Below are 19,147 nucleotides of genomic sequence, written 5' to 3' on the forward strand. Positions count from 1 at the left end.
GTATGAAATCAAGTTTATAAGATACAAATGGAAAAGTTTTGCAAATAAAAATTAGCATAAAACACTTTTTTTACATTATAGCACTCAGCTAATTTAAAGCACCAACTAAAATTACTGTAACTAAACTTGTTAAAAACAAACCTATAGAACAATACTTTCATATTATAAAAAGTCTGTGTGTTGGGAGGAATTCACCATTGTTGACTCTTAGGGGAACTTACTTTATGGTTTTTAAGAGAAACATTAGAAAAAAGCCTATCTGCCAACAAACTATAAAGGATATATACCAATATGATTTTCCCAGCAAGTAAAAGTAGAAATCCCCTAATGTTCATAGGGTTGTGGGAGTTCGGAACAGCCTTGTTGTTGAAGCCAATACCCTGATTTTCTTTAAAAAAAAAGTTAAGATCATTGGATCAAATAGCTACTAAAAACCAAACTGCCTAGATGGACTCTACTGAACCCTCCAGTTGTGCATTCTAATTTCTCTGAGAGCCAAGTAGTCCTTTATGATCCTAATTGTTCTGTAAACTGTTGAAGACACCTGAACATATAGCATTAGAAAGGCAACGAAACTTACAGTGATGAGAAAAAAAGTTTGCAAACCCCAAATTTAATTAATATGATTCTCTTGTTTAATGAAAACCTGACTTTCTTAATAACAAAAAAAAAATTACCAATTCAATGTTTTCTAGGATGCAGTGGAATCAAGATGGAAAAACTAATAAGAATCAGTGAATGTGAAATAACTAAACCTCTAGTGTACTTAGCAAAATTAAGGGGGTAACAACTAAACAAGGACTGAGTTTGTGGAAACATGTCATCACTCAATCAAGAGAGATTTCATAGGACCTCAGAAAAAGAATAGTTGATGCTCATTAGTTTGGAGAGAGTTACAAAATCATTTTTGAAAATATTGGGCTACATCCATCCAATTGTAGACAGAAAGTCAACAAATGGAAAATATTCAAGACCACAGCAACTCTACCCAGGACTGACTGTCCTGGCAAAAACTCCCCAAGAGCGACCGAGAAAATCATTCACGATCTTCAGGCTTCTCTCGCTGCACCTAATTTCAGGGCTCATGCCTCAACCATCAAGAGAAGACTGCATTGGAATGGATTTCAGGAGAGGATACAGGAAGAAACTCTGCTCTATAAAAAGAAAATTACCACCTGTTCAGCAAAGAACATCCAAATAAACCACAAGACTACTGGAAAAATGTTTTACGGACAGTCAAAAGTCAAAAGTTGAATGTTCTGGCCACAATGAGAAATGTTTAGTGTGGTCAAAACCCAAACACTGCCTTCCAACAAAATAATCTCATTCTGACCATTAATCATGGTTGGGGCTGCTATGTTGCCTCCGGACCCGGATGGCTCGTCATCTTTGATGGAACCACAAATTCAGCGTTGTATCAGCAAATTCTGGAGTAGCATGTCAGGCCATCCATTCATCACCTGACACTGAGCCAAAAGTAGGTCATGTATCAAGACAATAATCTTAAACATACAAGCAGGTCTACTATAGAATGTTTGAATAAATATTTTATTATGGATCGTCTGGACCTAAACCCCATTAAAATGTTATGGCAGGACGAGAAGTGAGCTGTTCATGCAATGGAACCCTGAAATGTCCCTGACTTAAAGGAGTTCTGTAAGGAACAATGGGCCAGAATTCATAAAAGCTGATGTGAGAGACTGATAAACAGTTACAGGAAACACTGCTGCTCAAGGAGGTGCCACCAGTTACTAAATCTAAGGGTTCACATGATTATTCAGATGAGGATATGTTCTGTTGGATCATTTTAGCTAAACAATCTAAATATATGTTAAGTTTTTGTGTTATAGATCTAATCAGGTTACCTGGATCTTTTATGGAGACTTTCATGAAGGTCTTATTTGAGTTTAGGTCTAAAATTATACGAGGAAAGAACAACCTAAGAAGTTCAAAAACTTTCCTCAGCACTGTAGAGGTCACCAAACAAATTATCACTACGGTACTTTCATTCAGCAAATCTAAAAAGTCCATACTCAATTTGAAAGTTTAACAAAAAGAACCTGGTGCTTAGTACCAACCCCCACCACCATAAACAGTACCGGAGGAAACACGTTCTGAATTTAACTACTGTTTTTATTTTTCTGTACCATTCACTTCCACACATTGAAAATGTTTAGCAAAATGTCACGAGACTGTTTATTGTGATCAGGGGGAAAACCTTGGAGAAGAATGGTGCCTTTTTGATCCACAATTCTGGGCACAGAGAAGTAAACCGGACTGCCTTAGCTTTGTATCTCTCACAAACTCCAAATCCAATTTGACTGACCTAAAACCAAAATCACTGAAATCACATCTCCTACTTGTTTGTCTCTTGTGATAAAGTATGGCTGATTTGTGATGGGTGAGATAACAGGGCTTCTCCTGATGCAGACTATAGGGGTGATATAGAACTGATCCAACTATCAGGGCGGATCAACCCCCTTAGGGACAGCCAGCTTCAATTGTAACTCCCAGGCATCCAAGAATTTAAAAACAGCTTTACTTCCACTCAGCTGGGCAACAAGGCCATTATCCTTGGGTTAATCCTGAATCCCTCAACACTGGCAGCTATGGGCAGAGAAAGGTGGCAGGCAATCAGAAAAAGAAAAGTGGGGCACAACAATGGCCCTTCTGTGAGGAAAAATTAAAGTCACTTCCTTTCTTTCTAGGGATATTTTTAACCAAACGATCCTGGGCCTGAGCTCTGAAAAACAGGAGTGCTCACACCACAGATTATGCTTGCCAAGACAAGAGCTGATCACAGTTTAACCTCTAACCTTGCCTTCAGTCACCATTGATCAGAGTGTCACTAACGTCACCCTGAAACATTTGAAACACGGGCACTCAGACCTTTTGACTGCGGATTTAAAAAAACAACCTATAAAACACTTAAAAGAAACAAGACTTCAAAACAACCTCACAAAAACATCCAGTGGAGTTCATTATTCTTTTTTTGCACAAGATCCAGTGGCCAAGCTGATAACCATTAGGGAAGGACCGAACCTCACCTGACTGATGGAGAATTCATTCTTACTGGTTCTTGTGTCCCACTACCGTATAAAAAAGACATTTCGGCAAAAGCAAGCACCAAAATGTCTTTAAAAACCTTTGATGAGTTCAGTGTTGCTGTAATTATAAAATAAAGCCTGCTTCACCGCTGCAAATTTAAAAATCATTAGGAAGTTTTTAGTCTCTGTTTCTGTCACGTGCACCACAATGAGACAATACTGTATGGAGTGTTCTTTTAGCTGAAGACATCTGCTGTTGATGCAATGTTTGTAACTATTTGTTTTTTTCCCCCGTGGAAAGTTTATGTAATCCTATTCACTACAACCTGCCTTTCCTTGTGCCATTCTCAAGTGTTACAGGCTATTTACAGCTTTTCTTCCCAAGCTCCATTATCTCTCCGAGGTGGCTCACAATGACAACGGAGGGCTTAGCCTAAATTCTTCAGCTATTAAAAGCCATGATATGCAAATACAGAAACATCTCATTATTAAAAGAGGGCCAGAAAGAGAAAAATGTATCAATCAACAACATTACTTTCAACTTGTAATATATTCATGTTCCATTAAGCACTCTCTTTAATCAAGATAATTAGCTTTTCAGGTAAACACAAACAGGTGGCATGTTGTCCTGTTGCATCAGAATATTAACCTCATATCCACGTTTACAAGTTACAATTGTTCTTGCAAACTTGATAGGTGGTTTAAATAAACAATCTTCAAGTTAACAATTAACAATGAACACCAACAGTTCTATACAGATTAGCAGTATGGGGGGAAATATAAATCCATTTGTTTACAATATGGTGCTTTTTGGAGACCACAGTTTTGCTTTACTTTTTAATTTTTAAATTTCCCCAACACCCTTGTTAAAATTTCCTGACCTTTTTTATCTTGCGACTTCATCTAACAATAGGAGGTTTGTTTTGAATTTGAATTCCCTGTTAAAAAAAGTGGCGATCGGTCATATAAATTGAGGAACTGAAATCTGTACATCTCTTAGGGGGTGGTGGATTAAAAGAGAAGCACCAGGTCTTTGGGAAAGCACTGCCTTTGATTTTCAGTTGACCAAATAGGCTGTGGCTCAGAAGTCACTGAGGCAGGAATATTTTAAAATATTCATCACCGCCAGAAGAAGGTGGCCTTCATTCTAGATCAACAGTCAAACATGAAGGGAACTTTCTGGCACAGAGACACCAGTCTATCTATCCAGTTGCACTCTGGGTGAACAGATAAGTGGCTTTAATATTCAAAAAGCTATGAAGAGACTAAATGACAGCAGCCATGTGAGACAGGAAAGGGGATCTACTGAACACTGTGAAGCCGAGTCACTCATTTGCCGTAGAATCAGCTCAATATTTAAAGTAGGAGTCAAATTCCAACACCTTCTTTCTGCTCCCACTTTGCTAAGTACACACAGTCATCATTTAAAGCACCAAATGGCACAGAAATGACTCCCTGCGGCACTGCTGCCACTCACAAATCAAATTTAACACCTTCCTGGTGCTTTCTCTGCAAGAGGTGTCACAACAAAACAGCAATTTTTTAGCAAAGAGGACTTGTTAAAATATACGTAGCCGCGTGGAATGCCATTACTATTGTAGGTAAGAAATGAAATAAATATTTCACTAAATCCCAGTGTGTTTTGTTTTTCATTGATTTAGAATAAAACACTGAATTTTGTAGTTCTATGCTAATAAAGGACTTATTTTCCTGGGAATTGGTAGGATATCAGGAGGATATCCAGCGGTTAGCATTGCCGACTTGCAGACCTGGGGCTCTGAATTCAATTTTGTTCCTGGGGTGCTATCTACACATAGCTTGTTCTCCTCGTGTTTGTGTGGGTTTCCTCCAGGTGCTCTGGTTTCTTCCACAGTCCAAAGCCATACTGGTGAGTTAATTGATTTATGGGAAAACTGGCCCTGGTGTGAGTGTGTGTTTCTGTGTGTGCCCTGTCCTGTCCAGAGTGCATCCTGACTTGCTCCTGCTGGCTGTTGAGAAAGGCTCTGGCTCCTCTACGACCCTGTATTGGATTAAGTGGTTAGAAAATGGATGAGTGGAAGAGGGGATACAAGTGAAAATTTTCAGACTCCAAATCTATCAAACTACAAAGCCTTAAAGCCATAAATGGGATGTTCCTCTCTGCACACTGCATCTACGCATTGCATTATAGTACGAACGTCCTGGTTAACAGTTTGCCAACACCATTGTTTGAAAACTATTCTTACAACTTACAAATTGCCTGTCCTCACTTAAAGCTTATTCATTCTCCAGTTAAGTAACACTTTACTTCTCTAATTGTTTGCCCATTATTTCCAACATCAAATCAATAACTACAGTATGTTATTGTTGAAAGTCAAGCCTTCATTTCCACTTTCACACTGTTATCAATCCCCCCTCCTTCCAGCACAAAAATAATTATTTCTAGGACTACCTGTCCTAGAAATAATTTAAAAGAAGTGCAGCGCTCTGAATTTGAATATGGGATCTAATGGCAGGAGAGCCAAGCGATCAAGCAGTGAAATGCAGTCCAAATTGAAAGGGTCATATCTATAAAACTGAAAGCCAAAGTGCCAAAGGAGAGTCCAAAAACCAGACAACCAAATAGGAAGCAAAGTTCGAAAGCCAGAGCAAGCACAAGTAACAAGCTGGAGGGAATTCCAGATGAGAGAGTCCAAAAAAACAAACTTCAAACAAGTTGAAACAAAGAAGATCATGGAAACAACACCAAGACCAGGTGAAAAACACACTGAGGCTAAGCGCCACAGTATCGCCGGGGCAGGTCTTAAATACCATGTATTAAGTATGTTCAGGTGGGACTGATTTCCCTCCATACCTTGTTGTTATGGCAACAGTCTGATTGACAGATCTGCCAATTGTGGTGTTTTCAGTGCAGCTGGTGACCTTACAGTGCGAGCGGACATGATACTGCCCAGTAAGAATAGATGGGAGAATGTATTTATTCCACTCACTTTTCTAGAAGAGTGAGTTTGCCACAACATTTTGTGTTCTAGGAGGAAAAGGGGTATTCTACTGGGAGTTTCTTTTTACAATTGGACCATACCAACAGAATTAAGAAAAAGCAAATGAAACACACAGGCCAAACCAATTATCCAGTCACAACACAATACTGCAACATTATAATATTCACTTACACAGTTGAAAATTAAAAACCAGGTTTTAACACTGATGACCTTCAGTTATAACCTTCCACTGGGCTTTTATTTAGCATTGTTCAAAATAATTGTAAATATGTATTATTTTTTTTCCTTAAGTGGAACCTAGTTTATTATTATGTAACAAGCTGAATAACATAACACCTCACATTAAAGTGCACTATGGCCTACACCTTTACTCAAGATAAACAAACTACTCACACAACAATGCCAAACAATGAAGAGTAAAATGTTTCTAGCTGTGTTTTTATTTACTATTTAAAAAAATAAGCTCTCAGTGGAATATTAATCTTATGCAAATTAATTCGTTTTCCAATAATTCTTTCTAGATCTTCCCCCCCCCATTGTAATTTCTCAGTGAGATGACGTGCTTAAGAGAGTTGTGGACACCCATCCGTTTTCAGATCTATTATTCTAAAGCCAATAAATACGGCATTCAGAGAAAACTAATTTGTGCTGAGCTGTTAACCGGTACCTGCAGAAAAGTAAGCCACTTCAAAGCTTCATTTTGAGAAACTAGTAACACTCTAGAGAACTAAAGACACAATATCTTGCTTACCAAGAACATGAGACCCAAACATTTTAATTTGGTGGCCAATCAACTTTGAAAAGTTAATCTGTACACTGCTTCCTCAAAATGGGAGCAAATTCATCTTTGGGTTTTCATGAACCCGTGTGTAACAGTCTTAAAAACGGAAAAAATCATCAAAGTAAAAGTGTTGTAATATTAGACAATCTTATATACTTAAGACACATCTACAATTTTTTTAATTAAATGAAAGGGGCAGAAACAAGTCTCTACTACCACTACCGCCACTAGTACCGAGAGCACCAGACCTGACCCACACGATGCTGGAGCTATGCATTTTTGACCATGCAGTACAAAAGAACGCTATGAAGATACGGCTTTTCTTCGGCGATGCAAATATAAAATGGTTAAACAACAATTTACATTTGCAGCCAACTTACGATGAAGACATGCATTGCAACTGCAAGTGACTGATTCAGAAGTCTAATTTAATACAGTGTATTCTAACAATTCTGAAACGGCTACATGACAACACACAATATTAACACCCTGTGTACAATAATGCACTTAAGTGAAAAGAAATTAGCAGGTTTTGGTCTTACTTGATAGCTCTACTTAGCTATGAAGAAAGATAGAGCAACTATTACTAAATAAAAAATACACAGAAAATACTGGAAACCAAACATCAAATATTCTGCTTTTTGCGTTTTAGCAAGTTCATTGTAATGGCTTGATTTGTATGCAAGTACAGACAAAATGCTTTGCAAGGGAGATCTGCTTTCTAACAGAAATCCCTACTAATCATTTTTACTTTATACCATAAAAATACTTTGCCAAAGATTAAATACACGATCATGATGAAGCTATATTTCCAGTTTCATAAGTGACAGTATTGTGTACTTTAGGCTCTCTGTTATTGTTTAACCTTTGAAGAAGAAACCACAAAAATCCCTGAGAATGAGTATTTACTCAGAAAGGGAGTAATCTTTGCTTTGAGCAAGGATTAATATTTATCAGTGTTAAAATGGTACTTGCATTGTGAAACCTTGATAAGAGGTGAGACAATACAAACTAAGAATTCATAAAAGGGAAGACAAACATTTTGTTTTTCAAAATGTACTGGTAAAAAGAATCTTACCTGAATAAGAGAAAAACTTTTTTTTAATTATGTCCGGATGGAAGAGGATCTGTTTACAACCAACAAAGCTATTTTAAATAAATTACAAAACAATGACAATCTTGCTGTGTACACATATTTTGTTTCCTTCACTTGCATCTCCCAAGGGAAAACAACATTCTCAGAAAAGAAGTATGTGTTAAAATAAACCAGCATTTAAACAGGCATATGCTGAGCTGTAGAGAAGCACATCATCATGGGGGCCCAAAACTGCTGAAATGGAAGAACAGAAATATTTGAGTAACGTGTTTTACAAGTTGTACTTTGAATCATCTGCCCTCCATATAAAAACTACAAGGGGGTCCTACTCCTGCGTTTCTGAAACCATGTCTGAAACCTGGCTCATGCATGAGCACATATCCCAGAGAGGGGAACCTGGTAAAGTTTATAAAGTTAACTTCTTTGCTTTGCAGGAGTGTGCTCGAATGGTGGGCAAGAACATTTTAGCAAATGGAGTGGTGCTCTTATTCCATCACACTTAAAATTAAAAGGGAGCATGGAAAACCATAGGGAGCACATGCCCCACTTTTTCCTTCTATTCCTCTATTGGGGAGGCACCAGGCACGTACAAACCAGCCTGGGTAGGTGGGGACTAAATTAACTGTTGTACATATGCAAAGACACTCACAATGTAATACAGCAGTTATGGTGAAAATAGTGCTAAGGTCCTGGCATTACTACATGCTAATGCAGTTCAAGCAATTCGGAATTAAGTATTGTGTAATTGTATTTATCAAGTCCACCAGAATAAAGCAGTAAGCAAATAATCAATAAAAGGTTTTGTATATTGCTGCTATCTAAAATGAGGTAGGTCAACTTGGAGCAAAACACAGGAAGAAAATTTGAGGTATATATACAGTACTAACAGAAAAATAGACACCTGAAGACCTTTGCAATGCCTCATTTAGTCAATTAATCTAATTCTTTTGAGACATACTTTACTAATGACACAGTTATCAGAATTTCATATTTTTATTTTTTCAAAACCATGTTTTTCTGGGCTCTCCTCCAAAGCATCCCACTCTTCCATTAAACTCTTTAAAAATTATTTGACGATGTACAATGTAATGCAGATGAACTGAAAAATAAACGTTATCTTTTGTACTCCACTGGTTTACGCAGAAATGTACAAGCATCTCTCAAAGAGATTTATGATGATTTTGGTTATCCGTTTCCTAATTAAACTCAGTTACAGCGCACAGTGCAATGTTAGTAGATGAAGGATTGGAATACATACAATTAGAGCATCACATTTAACATGGTTGGCTTACAGAATGTAGTACTTCTAAATTCACTTAAAGCAGTGCTCTAGACACTAGATTATGGGGTCTGAAGTATAAGGCACAGCTTTCAAAATAATACTAACGTATACAATATCCAAACTTAATAATGCAGCTGTAACCTTATGATGTAAATTACTGTACTTCAAATCTCCCACAGATGTTCTGTGAATTAAACCTGAGGAGATAGAAACTGGACTCTCTTAAATGATTCACTGTGAATATACTGCAGGTACTGCTCTTCGTTTCCTAAAAGAGTTATGCCATTTCCCATAAAATGGTGAAAGCTTTGTAAGGGTAAAAAAAAGATTTCAAATCTAGGGTCTGTACAGTATGAGAGGCAGTACAAATTCCCTAGAATTTGTACTGCCTCTCATACTGTACAGACCCTGAATCCAAAAGCTAAAGAGGCAGCAAGCAATTCTGTAGGTGCAAAGGGTTTTGAGGGCTGAAACACATTTACAGCCTTGAATACTCTTGCCCTGTGGTCCAGCGGATATTCCAAAAATAATTGTCCATAAACATTCCCAAAAACTGAATAAAAAAAGAGATTAAAACTGTGCGGGATGAGGTCAATTGTATTGTTTTATACATTATTATTAACGTATAATACATTGTATTATTGTATTAACTCTGCAAATAAATCTGGGAAGTCTGGGTGCCTTTGGCAATTTTCTTCAAGGCATGCAAGTTAAGACACAGGTACAGATGAATCCTACTACACATTATTCCACAAAAGATTTCCAGCACAGTAAGGGGTTCATTTCGTATGTTCAAGACAGCATTAATAAAACTGCATGTTTGAGGATAAGACCTCAATAAGGCAGCAGTTCCGTTCAGATCAGGCCTCACTTTGAAATGGAAAAGACTCATTTTGTCCATCATTTCCAAAGTGCCTCTGCTTCTGCTGCCCATTTTATTTAACACTGTTACAGGACAGATGAGCAAGGTGATCTCTGCTCTGTTCCAGCGATCACTTATTGGTTGTTAGCTCAAGAGTTTCTTTTCAGTGCAAAATAAAGTCTGCACTGGCAAAAGGCACCAGCTTCCCCATCCCTCTTAAACGTCACATCACATGTGAAGGCCATCTTAGAAGGTGTCTGACCTCTGCAAAAAATGAGCAGTTAATTCACACGTCTGATACAGAGCAAGCTATTAAAAATGTGTTTGGCAGAAAATGTTGACTGCAAACTGAGATCATATTTTGAAGCTGCACTCAGAGAAAGCAAGAGCCCTCTTTAAGATATGATATTTAAGGGGGCGACTGCAACTTTAACACCTACTGATTAATTAAAATGGTAGTAGAGTAGGCACTGGCTGAAATGGCTGTGCACTGTTCTAAGTGGGAGTACTGCTTCTATACTTCATTTTACTTCCATTCAAAGGAAAACGAACTGTCAGTAAGAGGGCTTATTCAAAGTGTTGCTTAAAACTTCTTCTTTCAAAAGAAGGCCACTATAAGGCTGTAATCAAAGATGTATTTTCAGTATAATTGCAAATAACATCTGAGTTTAAGGTTGGGTCATATTGTAAAAATTAATAAATCATTTAGCAATAAAGAGATTGTGATCTACTTAATCTAAAGATCAGATAATCTAACTACTAATGCCTTACACTTGCGGAGGATCACAGCTGTTGTTTTTTCCCCTAAGGGCTGTAGTGCACCTGTACTGAGCTTCTTAACACAAAGAAGTGTGACAAGTGGAGAATTGGGTTTTTATTTATGATGGTGGAAAATATACATAAAAAGACCTGAAACGAGAAAAAAAAACCTCTAAAAAAAGCAAATTAGTTCATAACCTAAAATAACCATCCATCATCAGAAAACCACGTGTCCTGGTGAGGGTCACAGCAAGCTAGGATCTATCCTAAAGTACAGCGTGTGAGGAGGAACTAACAGCACAAAACAGCACAACAGCTCTTCCCCCTGGATGAGACGGCACTCTGGGCCATGTAGAAAGTTGCAGTTTAGAATAACCAATGAAAATCGAATCTCTCGTAAACAGGTGTACCTAAACAAACAAGTTCAGAACATGCAAACTCCATACAAACAAACGTCCAAGGCCAGAATCAAACCAGAGATATAAAATATTTAAAAATGGGGATAATTAAAGGAAATAATTCATAGTGCTTTTTTCCCCAAATTACTAACTACCATCATTTGCTAGAAAACATGCTAATTTATCAGTAAAAGTTAAGTATAGCATCTCATTAAAACGTTACTGGAAAGACAATGGAATGTGCAATAAGAACTTATGAGATATATTTTTCTACATTTTATAAGAACTCATTGTTTGTCCTTCAGATAAAAAGCTTTCCATTCAGTAAGAAAATGACTACCAAATCATTACATTTCTTTCTATAAGCATATGCTTGAGTTTAATCAGTAATTGAACCGTGTTAGAATATCCTAATAGTATTATTTTCTCTCAACAAAGAGAGTTCATTTCTGGCTTTTATGCCTCTTTCTAAAACATTTGTTTGGGAAACTACAGAATTACTTATGTAGGACATAAAAACAATCATAAAAAAACACAATGTTAAGAAATTGTTAAAATATTACCTTATGTAAGAGGCATCATTTAATCGATGTAGGAAAGTAACCAAACAGGTGTACAAGTTAATTAATTCACTCTTTTGGGGATTCAATACAGAAACAATGCTAACCTAAAAGTAATGTGTTTTTTTTTTCAAAAAATAGTATCCATTTAACCTTCCATTCAAAAACAGGGATATTAAATAAAAAACCAACACTGGTCTGCATTCCTAAAACAGCTAACCAACATTTCCAACCTGTTACTGCACAACTAAACCAAAGCACTCCAGACTTAAACCATGATTGCACAAAAAAAACTCCACCCACATACAGTGAGTCGTGTCAGCCAGCACCCCCCTCCTCCACAACTACCTCCCCCAAACCCTTCGTTTCGTGTGAATGTTCTGATTAACAACCACAACCACCCTCAATAAACATTAGCCAACAAATTCTATTTAACCCTCTACTGTGGCTCCTATCCTGCCTTTCTAAATGGAAATTCTAATGTATATGTAAGTGGGTCTTAAACGGATTTCTTCTACTGCCATGTCCTCAGTGAATAGTAGACTCTCCAAACAATATATTGGATGTTCTTGAAAACCCTTCCAACAGTAAAAGCCCAACTCTTCCTATACTGTTGACAAAACAAAACAACACCTGCTCAGAAGGTCCACCTGCATGTGAAACACTCCTTCATAATAGCAACAGTAACCTTATTTACCAACTAAATCGGCTGATGCCTTCATACAAAGCAACTTACATTTGCACCCATTTACACAGCTGGGTATTTAACTAAAGCAATTTGAGAGATAAGTACCTTGCTCAAGGGTGCAACAGCAGTGTCTCATCTGGGATTTGAATTCACAATCTTCTAGTTACGAGTCCAGAACTACGCATAGCACACCTCCACAATCTGTGACCAGATACACACTTTGTGACTAATTTTGCAGGTAACCCCCTGAGTGTCAGTCTGTACAAGATATACATACTTTATACAACAACACAGTCCAACTTATTTAAATAGCACACGGCACAGTTACCAAAAAAAAACAGAGAAAAACATCATGTAGTAACGATGCCCTTGCAAAACGATGGTGAATAATGATAGGACCTTCTCTTTTAATGTTGCTAAGGTTTAGAAATCCTATAGTTCTTTAAAAAGTTATGTCATGTGTACATTCTTGCATTTTTTCCTCATTCTCAATGACATATAATCACAGTAATACCATTCAATGTAAAGGCGTTACATTTACTGATTTTCTGGCATATCAGAATTTCCAAAAAAAAAGCATGAGCCCATGTAATACTATCTGTGTGGAGACCATTAAGCTTTCATAACATCTCCAGTCCAAAATACATGATTATTCCTGTCCAGTGGAGATACCTCCTATCACAACATGAGTTGGGTAGGCTCTGCAGTTTGGCCAACAAAGACTAGGATATTTTAAAAGAATCAAATTTCTTCTCTTTTCATCTATTTCAACCACAGGAAAAAATGCAGGAAAGGATCAGGAAGCTGAACACATAGAAGCCAGTGGGATAAAAACAGTTTGCTTCATAGTGGAACATTTAACTGCTACTTTTCGGGATAAAAGTTAGCAAAAATCCACTGCCTGTTCATTTGGTGGGCCCAAATGTGATCATTACCTGTCTAACTGTGAGGCTTTGCAGACCAGCTTGATACAACAACAAACTGCCTTAGGGGTACAGATGGAGACAGCCATGGGGACATACTAATCGCTTGGAAATGGAGAATGTCTCAAATTAAGAAACATACAGTGGAGAAGTCTGCCAACAAAAAAGGCAAAACATCAGGCTGCTAGTCTGAAAAGATTGTGAAGCACTAAGATAGCAGCCCTGGAGTATTTGTGATTTTTTAAAACACAGCACAACCAAGCAACACAGCAGATTTTTTTCCCCCTTCAGAGTTTCAGTTTTAGAAGAAATTTCCCCAAGTTCTCACCATTTCAGAGAAAACCAAAGACTTCAGAAATGGGAGATTTATCTTTCTACTGCCACATCCTAAAAGGAAACCTGACAGATGAAGTCCCTAGACTGCATATGTATGCATCTTATTATTGTCAATCATTATTAAGTCTAAACTAATCTTTTTGCTTTGTTTCTGTGTACAGCCTTATTCAAATATCTTTTGACATCATGCTGAGGACTAAAGGGCACATAAGCCAACACACAAGTAAGATATTTCAGCACATGATGTCTATACCACATGGAGTTAAATATGATGGCAAGAACAAATGGACATCCTCACATTATTCACACTTGTTTTGTTTCTGCACATCATCATACAGGTATATAGATTATCCCACTGTAAGAAAAGGATTTAATACTGGCATAATATATAGTAATATTTACCACATAGATGGAGAAGGAAAACCTTTAAACATACTGGTTTTACAAAATGGACAGACACTGGTAAAATAGTTTGAATAAATTGCAAAAGGAGTATTAAAAAACTACTACACATTTTGGAATTAATATTTATTTTCTAATGAGCGATATTCCCATGACACAAGGCTTTAACCTGAAGTTTTTGCAATTAAACTGCTCTAAAAAGTTTTCTCTTTTAATGCATTTCATAGTTCGTTCTTTTTTTGCCCGCCTCGTTAACCTTAAGCATCATCAACTCAAGGGCAATGTAAACAGTATATTTAAAAAAAAGGTTGATGAAGAATTGTCTAAAAAATAAAAATTTTAGACATCTAGCCTTTTATAAATTTCTTAATTAATAATTATGTATTATTAATAAGAGCTCACTAGTGCCATGAATGTGATTCTCTGGCTGATAACGAATCTTGTTTCACGTACAATTCTTCAGAATTTCCCTACTCTCCAGAAGTCGACTTAGTGGATAACCTCTAAAGAGGTCTCTATCCTTCAGAAACTGTAAGAAACACACTTTCAAGGAAAGTTCATTATAAATGCCTTGATTTTCTAAACACGTACATTCAGGACAGGATAACCAGTCTCTCTTACGGTTTTACTCTTTCATTCAGGTTTCATGACATGTCAATACAAAACCATGCTAAGACCATAACGTGCAACATAGTTCATCAGTTCTATCAATTAAAGTATCAGACTCGCGACCGTGTTGCGTTCTTTCTGAAGAGTGCATTGCCAGTATTTGAAATAAGAGGGTCTGCTCCCCTCTTTTCATTTATACTGTACTGAATATAAAATGGAGGCAAACGGAGCTGACCAGTTTGAGGGGACAGAGAAGCTACATAATAACCCAAAAAAGCCAAAGCAAAAAGAACTAAGCCTCGAATCACAATCTGCCTTAGTTATAATATCCTCCTGTAATACTTCCGACGCTACTTCTTTAAAAGTCCCTGGAAGTGCTGAGTGAAGAATCGCTTGATGCGAGGCGATATAACAACACTTATAATAACAAAAAAAGCAGAAAAAATCCCCTTCCCTTGTCTGGTATACTAGGGTAGGGTGTTGACGCAGCAGAAATTTCCAGCTGGAGAAATTCCCCTTTTGGAGGTTAGACGAGGGAGAGAGGGGGGGTTAAGCCCTGACCAGTCTTGGAGCTTTTTAATTTTAAATATCACCAACCCCAAGCGACGGCTACCAACACTTTAGCCTGATCGCGAACGGCTGTTTCAGCAGGCAAACAAGTGCGTAACGGGGTTTAATCTTGTATTATAAGGCTGTATTTTAAGGGTTTAAAAGAAAACTCGGACGAGACGCGAGGGCGTCGGGTGAGACCAATTCAAATCCCTTGCCTACACCAGCTTAGCGACAAGCAGATCTCTGGTTAAACGGAATATATACACCTTCAAGCTGTACCAAAGAATCGAGCTCCAGACGGACAATCGTATTCATTTCCTATTTTTGTGCATTTGGCAATGTTTTCTAAGAAAAGTGGAAGAAAAGCAAAGAGAATAGGCGATGTGCTGTTCTTTCTACTTCTTTGCTAGGCTGTGAGTAGGTAGGCAGTTTCTTCACTATGTCATGAACACAGCGCAACAAAACAGCTGTCAAAACAATCTTATGATTCCATACAGGATATATTATTGTATAAACCGAAGCGTCCTCAAAACTCATGCTGCCACTTAACTTATGACCAGGATACATTAGGCTATACTGTACCGTTTTTTTTTAAATGCGCACTATTGTAGAAGCGCAGAATTAAAAGTAAAGGTGTCCAGATTGACGATGAGGTGAATTAAGATTTGTATTGCCCAAACATTATTCAATGAACACTTGAAAGCAATAGAAGAAAGCGAAACTAATGATGAATAGGAGGATCACTACACAAGCCAAGAGAGACTTACCTGTTAACCCATGGATCTGGGGTATATGTCGTTGCTTGGCTCCAATTTGGTGTGACAATGAGGGAGGCTGTATTTTTTATTTCTCTGCTTCTTGTCCCTGCGTTTGTAGGTTTGCCTGTATGTATGTAATTCCCCTGTTATCTGTCTTCCTCTCTTTTCTTTTCTCTCGCCCTCCCCTGCCTCTGCCTTTCCGTGTCTCGGTATCAGGAACCAGCCTCCCCCTCTGTCTCTCTCTTCTCTCTCTCGACTGAGTCTCAAACACAGGAAATGAGGCAACATGGACACACACACTTCTAACAGCATGCTGGGTAGCAAGAACAACCCACTGACAACCCTGATCTGACTGACAGGTTAATGAAATATCGTATTGTCATTATTTGTACTAGACAGCACAATACAGACCTTGGGAATGCACATAATAAGTCTAACAGCCTGATTGTGAACTGAACACTGCGTTTGGTACAGACAAAAGCGGCAGCGTTTTCAAAAAAAATATTGTCATCATTATTATGAACAACAATAATAATAATAATAATACACTTTATAATTTTAATCATCATCATCATCATTATCACAGTTAAGAGTCAAACTCTTCGAACACCTGGTTTCAACAAGTTGAGAAGTACATGTGATTTCTCAGGATGTCATTTAGCTCAAAGAAGCACAATTTGGTACATACAGTTATGAACTTTCCCAAGATCACGTCTTCTTTATATCCCATCCATTAAAAAATAATCTCACTTAAGATCTATAATTTAACAACACATGCCTTTCTTTTCTCATCCATCAACCTTCTGTAACAGATTTATTATTAGGGTCGTAGAGACCCACCCTGAGTCTAACCAGCACGCGTATTTCCCTTTTATTTGAAATAAATTGAACAGAAACCTTCAATTGAAACAATTGAACGTTAGGCGTGCACCGTCCGTTCAACATCAAACAACATAAAACAGTTTAACTTCTGTCTCTTCCACATAAATTTTTAATGGTTTACTGAGAGCTAAAATACTGAGAGCAACAGCGGAAATAATAACGTCTCATTTGAAAACAAGGAAACAATAGCAGAATGTTTTGAACTGTTCTTTCGTACAGTGTACTTGATTTTTAGGGCTTTGAAAAATCATCTGCAGTATCATACATCAAAAGATAAACCTTATTACTACATTAAAGAAAATAATTGGTGATAACAGAAGCAAAAGGCAAAAGCATTAGGCAGAGTAATGAAGCCTAATAGTGACCATGCTTTGGGGAAAAAGGCAGCAAATGCCTGCTACTCAATTGTAGTTCAATAGTTCAAGTTAATGAAGGAAATAAAGCTAAAATAATATTGATCTTAAACAGAGCGACAAGTGGACAGATTTTTTTTTTTGCTAAAGAATAAGCTAGGTTGAGTCAGCCTTATTTCATTAACTATTTACCAAGGTTCAATTCTCCGTAAGATGTCTAATACTGACCATGCTGTAGGCAAAAAAAAAAACAGCCAAGGTCAGCGCGCACTAAGATGTAGCTTGTTTCTGCGCTCCACTTTTCTTGCGCTGATTGGCTGCTAACCTACGAAACAAAAGTGTTGAAGTATTACAAACGAGCTTAGATTAATGGCCAGAGTTATGTTTCTGAAATATAAAAAAGCATATAAAACCTTGAGCTTTATACTTTCACGTTTATCACAAAATTAAAAGGCTGTCGTCTGTTCTGGTCCAATAAAATGTATATAAAAAAAAACAGAACACAGAGAAAAAGCTGTTTTGTCCGTTCATACTAGCAAATCGATGTCAGATACGAAGCTGTTCAGTCATTACATTTAGCTTTGTCCTGCAGGTAAAACGTTTTGCTGCTTGGTCCCCAAGTCAACTTTTTACAGGCGCAGACAGGGTTAAATGTACTCCACCTGGTGGTGGCATTTTAAAATGGAAAATTAAATAATCTTTGTGTGGCTCACTCCCAATTTAGGTTCGGTTTTTTAAACCATTAGTCGAAGTTGAGTCTCTTTGCATTTGAATTCGTGTTAACTTGCTTAATTTTAATGCAAGCATTTGTCTACATCGGAAGTAGAAATAATAACGACTACACTGCTGCTATTAGTCATATTAACACAGAAGAAGCTTCATGCAGACAATATTGTATGGGTGGCACATTGCACAGTGCACTTTTTCAAATCCGCTCGGCTCAACCTCTTGTCTATAGAGAACCAAATCTGCCTAAATTCAAAATAAATATCTAAACACATTTTCTTTTACGGTAAATGTATGCTGTTCTTATCCATTCTTGTTGCAGTGCTTACAAATTCAGGCTTGTTTTTGATGGCCACAACTACTAAGTCTCTTGGTATAAATAGCTAAGGATTCTGTGTTCATTCCCCTGGATCACTGGATCCTGGCTTATCCTGATATCAGCTCTATACTGGTGGATTCCACTGTGCTACTGGGTGGACGATGGAGGCTTGAATGTGGCATCTGATGTAGTCAAAGTGTTATGAAATGGTGCCTGGTTGTAACTGCCTAATTTAACTTGATTAAGGGTACCACCGATGACAGTGTGGGGGGGGGGAGTCATTGTTGTCTCTGTTCCCTTTTTTCTCATTTTTTCTTTTAATTAGCTCCATGGAGAATCGTTAATTGGTTCAATTATGCCTCAATTAGAACAATAATGAACAGTTTCCATTATTTAAAAAGGCATAAGAACTGATTTCCCAACAATGATTTTACATTTTGAATAAATGTTGGTAGCGCATCAGGCACTATATTACCGGAGAGCTTTTTGAAATGTTGAGTTTTTGATCTGGAGTGAGTACAAGCCATTCTTAACCACACTGTCATTTAATGACACTCCCCCGCACCCCCCCCCCCAAAAAAAAAAACAAAACAAAAAACAACAAAAAAGTTAACTTTAATCATTGTAATTAAGGATAAATAAATGGAGCGGTGAATTACTGAATAACTTTTCTTGGACTAGTTCATCCAATGACAGCTCTTCCTAGTCAATGCAATCATTGCTGGACTTATTGTTTATATTGATAAGCATTGTATTAGGCATTCAAATGTACCTGGGCCTGAACATCAGTCCTACAACCTAGTAGGCCAAAATATGAAAGATTAAAAAAATCA

General features: G+C 37.4%; 1 protein-coding gene across 2 annotated transcripts in view; it reads right to left on the reverse strand.

The window, feature by feature from the left end:
• zbtb46 (zinc finger and BTB domain containing 46) overlaps nt 1-16,312 on the reverse strand; it is a 52,960-nt gene extending 36,648 nt beyond the window's left edge. Inside the window, exon 1 of one of the 2 annotated variants that reach the window (XM_088608439.1) lies at nt 16,044-16,309. The gene's annotated coding sequence lies outside the window, so the exon portion shown is untranslated. Of the gene's footprint in view, nt 1-16,043 lie in introns of both variants that reach the window. The other variant, XM_088608438.1, reaches the window with a different exon arrangement.
• Nucleotides 16,313-19,147: the final 2,835 nt, after the last annotated feature.

Source organism: Lepisosteus platostomus, chromosome 15 (genome assembly GCF_059453375.1).
Source record: "Lepisosteus platostomus isolate fLepPlt1 chromosome 15, fLepPlt1.hap1, whole genome shotgun sequence".
In the NCBI taxonomy this organism is placed as follows: domain Eukaryota; kingdom Metazoa; phylum Chordata; class Actinopteri; order Semionotiformes; family Lepisosteidae; genus Lepisosteus; species Lepisosteus platostomus.